The following is a 12,030-nucleotide window of genomic DNA, read 5'->3' on the forward strand; positions in this document are numbered from 1 at the left end:
TAGATAGATAGATAGATGATAGATAGATAGATAGATAGATGATAGATAAAATAAGTAGGCTAGATAGATATAGATCGATCGATCGATCGATCGATAGATGATAGATAGATGATAGATAGATGATAGATAGATGATAGATAAAATAAGTAGGCTAGATAGATGATAGATAGATAGATAGATAGATAGATAGATAGATAGATAGATGATAGATAGATGATAGATAGGATAGATAGATGATAGATAGATATAGATAGATAGATAGATAGATAGATAGATAGATAGATGATAGATAGATAGATAGATAGATAGATAGATAGATAGATAGATAGATGATATAGATATAGATAGATTAGATAGATAGATAGATGATAGATAGATAGATAGATAGATGATAGATAGATAGATAGATAGATAGATAGATAGATAGATAGATAGATGATAGATGATAGATGATAGATGATAGATGATATCTATCTATCTATCTATCTATCTATCTATCATCTATCTATCTATCTATCTATCTATCATCTATCTATCATCTATCTATCCTATTTATCCATCTACTTATTTTACTTTGGTTTTGTGGGGAGAGGGGTTCATTCCTGTTGGGTACTGCAGAGCGCATGCTGGAAAAGCAGACCCATGCGACCAGTAGGATTGAACTCTCCACTAATCAACTGAAGAGCAGAGGGTGCTGCTTCCAAGGGGGGAATGTACTGGCAAAGCAAACCCCTGCTGCTAGCAGGATTGAGCCCTCCACTCATCATCTTGTGAGCAGAGAGTTCAATTCTGCTGGGTGGTGCTTGGAAAGTGACAGAAACCAAATGGCTGGTGGAAAATTTGACAAGTGGGAAAATTCCTACCCAGCTCCCAAAAATATGGCGGCCGACAATTGTTCATAGCAATGTCACATCAGAGCAGAACCTGAAAAGAGGTTGGGAGATCCGGCAAAAGGGCAAGAGAGAAGGACCCTCCTGGCCACACCACAGTTAAATATGCCATGGCTACGCTGCCTCCCAGCATTGATTGGTCAGCGGGGCCCCGCCCAGAGCCTGTGATGTAGCTGGGTTGATGCGGAAGGGGCTATCAACTCTCTGCCCCCACCTTGCCGCATCACTGTTCATTTCTGACTCCCCGGCCTCAATGGCACCCACCAGAAAAAGTGAGCGGACTTACGTGCCAAGACTCCATGGTCAATAAATACACAGACACAAGTATTTTGGTTTATGGGTTCAAAAAGGCCACAACTTTATTTGGGAGGCACTGCTGACGCAGACCTCTCCTCTCACATGGGTCAACTTTTGACATTTGAGAAAGACTGTCCACCCCTCAGTCACCTGGGCTGGACCTAGACAAATCAGAGAAGCATTGTACTTAAACATGTTGCAAACTGTGTATGACAAATCGGGTTGGCAAAAAATGGAACTCCACAGCACCATCTGGTGTCACAGTGTTAGGATGAATAAACAACGCATATAAAGCAATTTTTATTTGCCAGTGTAGCTGAGTCCCTGATGTCAACATGATGGCACACCCTATGCACTATGAGGGTGGGAGGAGATAATGATCTGACCCACTAGGCCAGAAAGGACCCCTATCCCTGCCCTACCATTAGATGGCCACTTCAAGTAGCTGATTTCAGGTGTCATGAAGAGGCTGCTTATTGTTAGGTGCTTAATTTATCCTTGTTGCGTTGTTACTGTCTGTCAGGGACCGTACTACAATGAGGGGGCATGGTGGGAGCTGCCCACTCCCCCTGGCCCTGAATCTCCCCAGGAGCACAGTATAGATTTAGAACAGTGGTTTGCAAAGGGGCATAGTTCAGAAGGCAAAAGCTGGGAAATACTGGATGGGGAACAGCTAGAAGAAGAAACACTGGAAGAGAGAGAGTTAACAGATTCACAGTCTTTGGATAGCAGTCCTCCTCACCATGGTCGAAAAGAGCTCAGAAAGTCTCAGAACAGAAAGTGCAGCGGGTACAAGATTAGATTACAAGACGTAGGAGCAACGTAGATTAACAGGGATGGAGGGAGCGTAAGACTTAATTTGGAGCACCACCATTTCTAGAGAGATGTGTTTTTTTGTCTTTCGCTGTGATTATTAAAGAATCTAACTGCTAAGAAGATTCCTTTTCCTTTGTTCTGCTTATTTACAGCCATGGGGAAGGAAGCCGCTTCCCTGAAGCCTGACACTGTCAGAAAGGAAAAGAAAGGCTTTGGGCATTGTTTAACTCATGTCAGTGCCAAAATACCTTGATCAGCTTTGCATAATACATACCTTTGCTTTAATGGGGTGGTTGCACCAGACCACCATTCTCAGCTCCATTCTGTGCTCAGCCCTTAGACTGAAGTGGGCCAACCATAGAAAGAAGAATGAAACCAGGAAATATGGGTGGATGAATCCGTCACTGTCAGTTTCTTTCCGTTTCTCTTTTTTTCCAGTCTTCTGATCATTCTCCCACATTTCTGCATCAGTTTGAAAATTGTCCTCATGAAAATTTGACAGATTTCAATGTGCATTTCTCCTAATAGATACATGATTGTGTGCAATTTTATGTAATACACACTTTTCTTTACAAGCATCACAATATAAGGTATTTTTGTATATTAGTTTTACCAAGGTGCATTTTGAAAGCAGGCTTTCCTCTAATATGCAAACTTTTCTACACATTTTTTTTCTTGTACTGCTGCACTGCAAAATTCAGAGCAGTGCGAATTTTCAATAATAGCTGCCTTTCCGTTCATATATTTTCAGGAATTGTGAATTAGGTAGTTTCCCATTAAAATGCAAGCCAAGCAAATTTCTCCCTCATTCCTAGTAGGGAGTAGGTAAAAACTCACTTCATTGTTCTATATTCTATTTCAAGAAAACAATTAAACCAGAGGGGTTGAAACAGAAAGCACTAAGTGTTGCCTTCTTTAACAACAAAAATCATATCCAGCTTTTATCAACAGCATTATTTTATTTAAAATGAATGTTGTGACAAGGTTCAGCTTTTATTTTATCAAGTTGCCATTTTCAGATCTTCTGCATGCTGAGACGGAGTCAGAGTATTGGTGATGAAATGTTTTGTTTTTGGATAATTTCTTATTATTTTTAATATACCAAAAAGTCTCAAAGGATGCAGAAAAAGCTTTCCGGTAGATTATTAGAGAATTTTTCAGGACAGGAGAGCAACTTAGAGTAAAGACTAAAGAGTTCATTTGGTATTCTTCATATGTGTAAAATTAAAATTGACAGGATGTAAATATATTATTCACCAATATGTAATTGAAAAGTAGTCCACGTACAATTTTTCTTATTATTTTTCCTATTAAATCTGTAATAGGAAGATAATTTGTAATCTTAACATTGCTACTAATTCCCCAACCCAAAGCAGAATACATATTATATCTGTGCAAAACCACTTTCAATATTTTTCTGCAGGGTATTTGGCAATTAAACAATATAGCTAGTTGAGGTTTTGTGCAAATAAGCAATAATTATTTAGAGACAGCTTTTGGAGGTACTGTCTTAATTGCAGAAAACTCTATCCACACTGAAGAGAAAAGCACCTTCCCAAAATATACTGCATTAAAACTTTCAAGCCATTTCAGAGCAGGCATTATGTCCTCCTTCACTGCTTTCTTTGATATTTTTGTGTTGTTTTGGAGAGCTGTCCCCTCTCCCAGACAGCTGCTTTGCCACTGATGGTCGCTACACTGAGGGGAAAGAAAGATCCTGTTTGCCATCGGAGATAGTTGTTTCCATCCTCCTTGCTCCATTCTCTGGCTCTAGGAACCTGCATAGGACACCTAGTGACAGAAGAACTGGCTCAGAGAGAAGGGGGTTCTAGCCGGTTAAGAAGGGCACCATCTCTAGGGGCCCCTGGGGGCCTGAGCACCCACATTTTTTGTTGTGGATGCTCAGCACCCACACCACAGGGCCCCCAAAGTAACTTCTGGTGCCTTGTGAAGCACTGGAAGTCACGTCCGAGGCCTCGCGAGACCTCAGAACCTGGCTTCTGGTGCCCCGTCATGCACTTTGGGCACCATTATCTGGGGCTCAAGTCGCGCCCCTGCCTGTTAAGTTCCAAAACTAGTAAACTGGTAGAAAATGTAGAAAGGAGATTGTTTGATGCTCCTCAGCATGGACTACTTCACAATGTGAAGGCATTGAGTAATGCTAATAGATGTACTGACCGGCTTTATGTTCATTTTTTATGTATTTTAAATGAACCGTTGAATTGTTTAGTGAATTGAATATGGCATCCTCTTCCAGATGGTAGTGCCCTCCATCTCCCATCTGCCCCAGTCATCCCAATGGATAGAGGTGATGGGAGTTGGGTGTCCAGCAACATCTGAAGAGCACCACATTGGTGGTGGGGCAGAAGAGCTGGGGGGGGGAATCACATCTGGCAACCAATGGGTAGCCTGAGAGATGAATTTTCACATCCTTCTAGTGGCTATGCTGGCTCATTTACCAGAAGTGATGTATTGAGCACTGGGAGGCTTAGTTTGGTCAGAATCAAGTATACACTTCCAGAGTTAATGCTAAATACGTTACAGTGGTACCTCTGGTTACATACTTAATTCGTTCTGGAGGTCCGGTCTTAACCTGAAACTGTTCTTAACCTGAACCTAATGGGCCGCCGCCGCACGATTTCTGTTCTCATCCTGAAGCAAAGTTCTTAACCCAAGGTACTATTTCTGGGTTAGCGGAGTCTGTAACCTGAAGCGTATGTAACCCGAGGTACCACTGTACTTTTGGTAAATGAGCTACCATAGCTGCTATGGCCATGAAATTTTGTGTCCGGGGCTTTTAAGACTTGTCTACCTATGTACTATCTGAAACCAAAGGGGTGCATTGGTTGCCAGATGTGAAATATATTGACATTATTTCAGCTTTCCTGCCCCACTGTGGTTCCTCCTGTGCTCAACAAATCATAATAGTCTGGAGCCTGGAACAGGATATTACAGCTAGCATCCAACCCCTTTATAGCCACATTTTCTGGAAACCTAGGGATACATATTATTACAGTGGGTTAAGATTCCTTCCTGCTTTATTTTCACCCAACTAGCTTTCTTACAGATAAAAAAAAACAACTGTAATAACCAATCAATCAGAGTCAAATAAAAAAAAACGAGACTTTGAGTAATGCTAGGCAGACTCTAGTTTTTTGAGCCTGGTGTGGCAGGCATGAGCCAGGTGATGGGAGTGGAGAGGTGAGATGGGAGACGCCAGTCTCTTCTGCATCAGTAAACTTTGGCAGCTGTCAGAACATGTTTTCTTGAACGACAAGAGCCTTCACAATCAGGGTGTCCATCAGTTAGCATGCACCTATGAAGTCCAGACTCAAACAGTGGTCAGGATCAAGAGTCCATGACCAATCCATTCTGTCCTCAGTGAATAGTATAAGCATGCACCTTTAAAAAAATATGCATCTATCATGAACTTAATTATTGTGTAAATAGGCTTCAAGGTGGATTAGATCATAGATGAGAGCAATACATGCTATCTTAGCTGGGAAGGATACTTGATGAAAGTCGCCACTACCGCTTCTCACTCACTACGAGATAATGTACCTAAATCAGGGATGAGATATCTGTAGCCTTCCAGTTGTTGGACTCCAACTCCCATTAGCCCAAGCCAGGGTGGTCAATGATCAGGGACAATAGGAATTGTAGTCAGCAAGAATAATAGAATCATAGATTTGGAAGGATCATATAGTCCAAACCCCATCAATGCAGGAATATGCAGCTGTGCCTTATGGGGACTGAACCTGCAACCGTGGCCTTATCAGCACCGTGCTCTAACCCAGTGTTTCCCAACCTTGTGCCTCCAGCTGTTTTTGGACTACAATTCCCATCATCCCTTGTCACTGGTCTTGCTAGTCAGGGATGATGGGAGTTGTAGTTCAAAAACAGCTGGAGGCACAAGGTTGGGAAACACTGCTCTAACCAACTAAGCTATACAGCAAGTAACTATAGGACCACAGGTTCCCCGCTCCTGACATAAAGGAATGTTGGTATAGTTACTTTTGGTTTGAGGAGGTGCCTGGTGTGTCTCTGTGGGTGTGCCCTAGCAAGCATACCTGGCAGCAGTGGTGGTTAGCAGTAGTAGTGCTCTGAGCAGTGACAGCTGGCTGAGGGCGGCCATTTTAATTTCCCACAATTATCCTCTCGCCTGCCTTTCTCAAAACCACTTTCTGAAATTTTCGTTTATACCTGCCAACCCAATTATTTAGCTGTTCTCCATCAAGCTTTCCCAGTCACCGACGCTCATTGCCAAAGAATCTTTTTAATTATTTTGAATGCAATAAAGTGTGCCAAATTTTCTCCATAACTACTTATCACTCTCCTAGATTAGGGTATAATAACCTCTTTACTTTTCCTCTTCTTCTGTTTCTAAGATACTACTGATTAAATCATGTTACCATTGCTATCCTCTGACACGTGCCTTGAAATTCACTAAATAAACCACTTCTTGTCATATGAGAAGCATGTATCCTTTGAACCAATAAGGCATTTTGTAAAGCCATGATGGCCTACATTTCAATCTCTGTGTTTTCTTCTCCCGCTCGTGACCTCCTACATTGCATCCCCCGCCATGAAGACATTTGCTTTCCTTCTCAGGAGACGTCTTATGGTAATACTGCACTTGAACTCCCCATGTGCCTCTTATACCTCCCTCATATGAATCTGCATTTAAATGGCTGTTTTTCTACACAGCCCATCAGCACTGATTTACTCAGGAAGCAAATCTCATATATTATAACCAGGATTTAATTTCTGAAAAGGAGAGGTGCTGGAACTCAAGCTCATTTGTAAGGCATGTTCCAACCACCCTGTACATCACACAAATATCAAATGAGGTGGCAAGTTTCTTCATGGACTAGAACACAACAGGTCCTGAGCCATAGGTGGCTTATATAGGTCCAAACCAGCACTTCAGATTGATTATGGAAACCAGTTAGTGCCCTAACTGAACTAGCTAATGATTGGTTTCTGGGCTCAATTCAAAGTGCTGGTTTTGACTTGTAAAGCCTTTTGCAACTCAGAACCCCTGTTGCTCACGAACCACCTATCTCCACATGAATAAACCTGGGTCCTGCTGGCCTTCATCAGAGGTCCTTCTTGGTGTGCCTTACCCAATAAAGGTGTGGAGGGTGACTCCATAAGAAGACCCACATGCTGTCTTCCATTGAGTTGAGATTCCTACATTGCAGGTGGTTGGACTTGATGATGGTCTGAAAGCCTTCCAGCTCTACAATTTTATGATTTGCTGGCAAGCAGGAACCAATCCCTGGATCTGTCGGTGTTGAGCGAGGTGTGACTGGCCAAGTGAACTAGAATGACAACTCTGATTCTCTGGCCCACTCTGCAGGTATGTTAAGTCAAGGTACAGCACCACACCAGTGTTTGCTGCAGCTTCCACTGGTTCATTCCTCTAATTGGCCATCAGATTGAGGCCTCCACGAAGCAGCCAAAAGAGGCAGCTCTGCAAGGAAGCACTCGCCAGGGAAAAGCCCAGTGGAGGCAATGTTGAGGCAATGGTGGGAAGAGGTGGAAGCCATCTGGAACCAGGCACTCATGAAGTGAACTACCACCATAAACACACAAACTGAACTTACGTAGAGGTGAGTCTGCACACTTGGGTTAGGGGAACATATTGATATGTGCCAGGTCAGAGAATCTGGGCTCCTTTCAGGCAGCTACAATTCATGCAGTGGTCACCCAGGAAATATTTTTCATTTTCACTGATGGGATCACCCAGTGATCAGGGGCAGCCTGTGCTCAGCTCTAAGTCATGAAGCCACAAGATCTGTAGCAGCCACTGTTTGGGGCACAAGTCCCATGGTGATCACCATTTTTTTTTACGAGTCTCATAATCAACTGTGAGTCTAGAGGCAACCACTGATGTAGCTATGATTCAATGGTAATGGCCATTTTGACAATGATTCATGTGCATTATCATCATTTATTATTTGTACCCCACTCATCTAACTGGGTTGCCCCAGCCACTCTGGGTGGCTATAACTTTGGCTACAACTCATGCAGCAGCTGCCATTTTGGCTATGATTCATCAGGCGATCCCATTGAGAATGAGAGTCATGTGGAGGTGACCAAATTTGGATCAATACATATAGCATGCATCAGTTTTTCTGCAATACCTGGCACTAGCAGAAGGCAACAGAGTACTTCTATATACTGAGCAAAGCATGATCCCTTACTTAATTAAAACGCCTTTTAATTTTGTTTGTGGAATGCTGTCCCAAGGGTAGAACATTTGACATCTTCCTTGTCAACTTTCAGGCAACAAGCTAAAACATTTTTATTTACTCAGGCTTTTGTGTTTACATTGGCCTCTATTGTGGTGCTCATCTTTTAGGGTGGCGATGTAGGACTTGCCCTTCTATTGTATTGCTAAATGAACATTTTAAAAATTTTGCATAGTATGCTGTGTTCTTCTTCTTCTTCTTTTTAATGGCTTTTAATAGATTTTACCTGCTGGTTATTAAGTCTCCTCGGGATTTTTTTAAAATAAAGTGGACAACAAATGCGGTAAAGGATGATGATGATGGAATTTGCAGGACTCTGCATGCTGGAAAAAAAGTTCTCTTATGTTAGAAAATGAGGAGCCAGTGTTTGTTGCATAATTTGGCACTGAGTAGCTTAAAAAGAAACCCCAGAATATCTGGCATGGGGATAATTCTGATGAGGACCATGGCAAGTGCAAACCCCCCCCCCCCCCATACGATCCCAATTTAGTTATCCTATTTAAATATTTGAAGAGATTTGTAGTGGCAAACTCCAGGACACATTTAAGGTCTAGTTTGGCTGTAGGATAGCAGTGTCTGGGACATATTGGAACACTTTTTCTGAACACCTGCTTTTCTATAAGCACCTATACCAGGTATAGTTTTATCAGCTCCATGCTATTAATATCAACTAGACTTTTATCCCATATTTCCAGATATGATTTAAGAGTTGACTGTTGTCCTTCATAGCCTAGAACAACACTGAAAATACTTTACCCATGTATAATAACACTTTATTCTTTATTTCTGTTTATATGTCCCTTGGTCATGTATTGGTCCAAGTCAGGCTCCAGGGTTTATTTTATGTTATTTTATTAGGGATGCGGGTGGGACTGTGGTCTAAACCACTGAGCCTCTTGAGCTTGCTGACTGGAAGGTCAGCAGTTCGAATCCGGGTGGCGGGGTGAGCTCCCATCGCTCTGTCCTAGCTCCTGCCAACCTAGCAGTTTGAAAGCACAGCAGTGCAAGTAGATAAATAGGTACTGCTGCAGCAGGAAGGTAAAGATCATTTCCATGTGCTCTGACTTCCATCACAGTGTCCCTTGAATCAAAAGCAGTTTTAGTCATGTAGGCCGCATGACCTGGAAAAGCTGTCTGCAGATAGTGTTGGTGCTGACCTTTAAAGCCCTAAACGGCCTCGATCCTGTATACCTGAAGGAGCGTCTCCACCCCCATCATCCAGCCCGGACACTGAGGTCCAGCGCTGAGGCCCTTCTGGTGGTTTCCTCGCTGCGAGGTTACAGGGAACCAGACAGAGGGCCTTCTCGGTAGTGGCACCTGCCCTGTGGAACGCCCTCCCAGCAGATGTCAAGGCAATAAACAACTGTATTTTACTTTTCCCTGTTTAGGGAAGTTTTTAATGTCTGATACTGTATTGTTTTTAATATTCAGTTGGAAGCCACCCAGAGTGGCTGGGGAAACCTAGCCAGATGGGTGGGGTAATAATAATAATAATAATAATAATAATAATAATAATAATAATAATAAATTTCAGCTCCCTTGGCCTGAAACGAGATGAGCGCCGCACTCCATAGTCAAAATCGACTGGACTTAACCGTCCAGAGCTCCTTCACCATTACCTTTCTTTACCTTATTTTAGTATTTTATTTAATACCTGCCCTTTGTCAATGGTTCTAGGGCAAGGATACAACATGATAAAAGCAATAAAATACAATGGACAGGAAACAAAGAAAACCAACCATTAAAATCCTATGCAGAATGTAAATAATCATGGCATATTCCCAGAAAGTCTAGACAAAAGGAACCTTGACTTAAATTGTGCTCTTTATGACTATGAAGGCAATAGTTTGGATGAGTGCCTGTGATCCTCATCATGCATATAATTTAGGTCTGTATTATTTGTTTCCTTCACATATTGCATTGGAAGGCATACTTTAAAAGGAAGAAGAAACACAGCGTAAGTAGCACACAGCTGCTCACTTCAGCTAGAAGGACCACTATGGAAAACAGTACATTCCCATCACAAACTGTGTTTGAATATTCAGCCATTCAAACCAGTGAAAACTAAAATGAAAACTACCTTGAACTGCACATTAGAGCAACACAGAGAAGGAATCGAGAGCTCTAACATTTTATTTCCAAGACTGATCTGGAACAATGCAAGAAATGGCCTTATAGAAAATCACTTTATTACAGACATGCCATTTCATGCTCTTCTTCTTTAAAAAATAGCTCCATAACTTGCATTATGGTGTGTGAATAGATTGGCATCACAATGCACCAAACATCCTTGGGAAACACAATTGGTTTTCATTAAAAGATGTTCCATTTGGTATCTATGATACCAAAACCAGGATTTGATGAGAGGGCCCTGGAACTCACACGCTCGTTTCTAAGACATGTTCCAAACTTTCACTCTCCTATTTCAAACCTAATGTACCCCATAATATAAATATATAAACCAAAGTAGAAATTGATTGGTGAGATACCAGAGATGTTCGTGCAAAGGATCTGAGCTAAGCTGCTGTTGGCCATTCCATAGAATTCTGCCCTGGGTTTTTGGTGCAAACCATGACACCTTCAAGAAGAGACTAAACCTCATGGGGAATGATAGCAGAAGGATAGGACAGAAGAGCTCAAGAAACAAAATGTTGGAATCTTATATATAATATTGCTTATAATGTGTTTTTGCAGTGGTTTTCAAACATGTGGGGTAGCCCAGAATACAAAGCATTCTGGGACATCTTCTAGGACGTGCACCCACCACTAATGAAACATCTCCCTGAGTAAAAGCAATAAGCTTTTTGGGGATCGAAGAATCTCCATAGACTTTGAAAACCAGTGTTCTAGAGGTCTTCCACACTGCCCCTGCCCTATTCAGTCTGCTCTGGTTACCACTTTCAGATTTAAGCTATTCTATATGTTAGCGTCTATATGGGACACGGGTGGCGCTGTGGGTTAAACTACAGAGCCTAGGACTTGCCGATCAGAAGTTTGGCAGTTCAAATCCCTGCGACGGGGTGAGCTCCTGTTGCTCGGTCTCTGCTCCTGCCAACCTAGCAGTTTGAAAGCACGTCAAAGTGCAAGTAGATAAATAGGTACCGCTCTGGCGGGAAGGTAAATGGCGTTTCCATGTGCTGCTCTGGTTCGCCAGAAGCGGCTTAGTCATGCTGGCCACACAACCTGGAAGCTGTCTGCAGACTAACGCTGGCTCCCTCGGCCAATAAAGCAAGATGAGCGCCGCAACCCCAGAGTCAGTCACGACTGGACCTAATGGTCAGGGGTCCCTTTACCTATATGTTAGCAAGGCCAGAAGAAGAAGAAGAGTTTGGATCTGATATCCTGTTTTATCACTACCCAAAGGAGTCTCAAAGTGGCCAACAATCTCCTTTCCCTTCCTCCCCCACAACAAACACTCTGTGAGGTGAATGAGGCTGAGAGACTTCAGAGAAGTATGACTAGCCCAAGGTCACCCAGCAGCTGCAGGTGTAGGAGCGGAGACGTGAACCCGGTTCACCAGATTACAAGTCTACCGCTCTTAACCACTACACTACACTAGCTCTCTACTTGAAATGGCCTCTTTTTGGATGCAGTTACTTGGTGCCTTCTCCACAATGATATCATACCATTCAGTAGCGGCCTGTGTAGCAGGGCAGAGATATCTTCCTGACACCTGCATCACTTCAGCTGTGGATGGAAGAAGAATCTGTGTTAAATTGATTTATACACAGAAGATGGCAGTTCATCTAGTCTAGCCCCTGCAATACAGG

Source organism: Podarcis gaigeae (assembly GCF_964106915.1).
Source record: "Podarcis gaigeae genome assembly, chromosome: 7".
In the NCBI taxonomy this organism is placed as follows: domain Eukaryota; kingdom Metazoa; phylum Chordata; class Lepidosauria; order Squamata; family Lacertidae; genus Podarcis; species Podarcis gaigeae.